Source organism: Populus nigra, chromosome 2, assembly GCF_951802175.1.
Source record: "Populus nigra chromosome 2, ddPopNigr1.1, whole genome shotgun sequence".
NCBI classification, from domain to species: domain Eukaryota; kingdom Viridiplantae; phylum Streptophyta; class Magnoliopsida; order Malpighiales; family Salicaceae; genus Populus; species Populus nigra.
Window position 1 is genome coordinate 13778491 of NC_084853.1, and position 2500 is coordinate 13780990.

Sequence of the window (2500 nt, forward strand, 5' to 3'; positions counted from 1 at the left end):
AATGGCCGGGTGAGATGACCCGGCGGCCCGCGACGCGTCATTCAAATCACTGCCCTATCGGCTACAACTGCTGATGGGTGGGATTAGAGGCCTGCCATGGTGGTGAGGGGCGGCGAGGACCGTGAAAGCTAGAGTTTTTCAGAGGCTGCCGGGAAAAAGGCCCCTCGGGTGGCGGGGTGCGAGGACCAGGCGCGTCATTCAATTCTCTTCCCTATCAACTTGGCTCCCGTTGGCGGGATTGGAGGCCTACTGTTTGTTACAGGGCTAAAATCGTCAGGGGAAGAGCTGACGAAACAATGCTGGTTTGGATGCAGGGGGTAGTGTTGGAATCGGCAGCGCGGACAAAATCGGCAAAGTCGACAAAAAAGACTGTTGGTCTGGACATCGGGGCAGCGGCAGCCATGCCGACAGGGGGGGAAATCGGCAGCGCAGATTTGTGCAGCTGCAGGTTCGTCGGGGAAATCGGCAGCGCAGATTTTTCGATGAACATGGGCTGGAAGATGGACTGTCCAGGCCAGGCAGGGAAATTCGTCAAGGGGACACGCTGACGAAAGTAGGCTCGTCGGTGAAAATCGGCAGCGCAGATTTTTCGACGAACAGGGGCTGGATGCTGGACCGGCCGGGCCAGGCAGGAAAATTCGTCAGGGGGGCACGCTGACGAAAAGAGGGGCTGCCGCGTGGAAAATCGGCAGCGCAGATTTTTCGACGAACATTCGTCAGGGGGGCACGCTGACGAAAAGAGGGGCTGCCGCGTGGAAAATCGGCAGCGCAGATTTTTCGACGAACAGGGGCTGGATGCTGGACCGGCCGGGCCAGGCAGGAAAATTCGTCAGGGGGGCACGCTGACGAAAAGAGGGGCTGCCGCGTGGAAAATCGGCAGCGCAGATTTTTCGACGAACATTCGTCAGGGGGGCACGCTGAGGAAAACAGGGGCTGCCGCGTGGAAAATCGGCAGCGCAGATTTTTCGACGAACATTCGTCAGGGGGGCACGCTGAGGAAAACAGGGGCTGCCGCGTGGAAAATCGGCAGCGCAGATTTTTCGACGAACAGGGGCTGGATGCTGGACCGGCCGGGCCAGGCAGGAAAATTCGTCAGGGGGGCACGCTGACGAAAAGAGGGGCTGCCGCGTGGAAAATCGGCAGCGCAGATTTTTCGACGAACAGGGGCTGGATGCTGGACCGGCCGGGCCAGGCAGGAAAATTCGTCAGGGGGGCACGCTGACGAAAAGAGGGGCTGCCGCGTGGAAAATCGGCAGCGCAGATTTTTCGACGAACAGGGGCTGGACTGGCCGGGCCAGGCAGGAAAATTCGTCAGGGGGGCACGCTGACGAAAACAGGGGCTGCCGCGTGGAAAATCGGCAGCGCAGATTTTTCGACGAACAGGGGCTGGACTGGCCGGGCCAGGCAGGAAAATTCGTCAGGGGGGCACGCTGACGAAAGTAGGCTCGTCGTGGAAAATCAGCAGCGCAGATTTTTCGACGAACAGGGGCTGGACGCTGGACTGGGCCAGGCAGGAAAATTCGTCAGGGGGGCACGCTGACGAAAACAGGGGCTGCCGCGTGGAATGGCAGCCTACACGCAGATGCGAATTCGGCAGCGCACGATGGCTTGAGCAGGTCATGGGTTCGACTTGGCGCGATCTGAAACCTGGACGAGGGACTGTCGACGCTGGACGAGCCAGCGCGGTGGCCTGTCGTGCCCCGTTCAGGGGGGGCCTGCCGCGGAGACAGCCCTCGCGGGCTCGACAGCGCAGGCCAGCGTCCCCGACGTCGCTGGCCGCGGCAGGCGAGCTGCCGGGGTTCCCGCATTCCTACAAGAAAACGTCGTGCTTTCCACATGAAACCAATCCAGTAAAATCAGCCATATTTTTATGAGGCTGCCCACTGAATTTGGGGTCATTCCGGGCCGGTTCCTAGTTTTGCGGATTTACTCGATTTCTAATGGTAGGAAAATTAAAACAAATACTTCCCGACCTCGAAAAATTCTGGGAAAATTAATGAAGGTGGATTGGATTTTTGCCAACCTCTCTGCAAAATTTCAGCTCAAAATACCAAGAAATGAATTTTTTAGAGGGGGGGTGACAGCTGGGACCTAGTAGTGTCTCCCCCTGCCAGAGCTGCAATGACACTTATTGCTCTTTAGGGAGCCACCAGGCCGGCGCCCCTCAAAGACCACACGCGCGCGCGCGCCCGCCCGCGCTGGGCGCTGGGGCGCTGGGGCCTGAGGGCCTGGGGCCCTTGGGGGCCCTTGGGCGCTTGGGCGCGCGCGCGCGGCCCCCGCAGCCATGCCGCGCCGCGCGACGCGCGGACAGCCCCTGCTGGCTTGCTCTCTCGCCCGCGGGGGGGCTGCCTTCGGGCCCTGGCCCCCCGCGTTCTGGCCTGCCCCCTGCGGGGGAGAGGCTAGGCGCTGCAGGGGCCAGCCCGACGTCGCTGGCCGCGGCAGGCGACAGCCCCTGCTGGCTTGCTCTCTCGCCCGCGGGGGGGCTGCCTTCGGGCCCTGG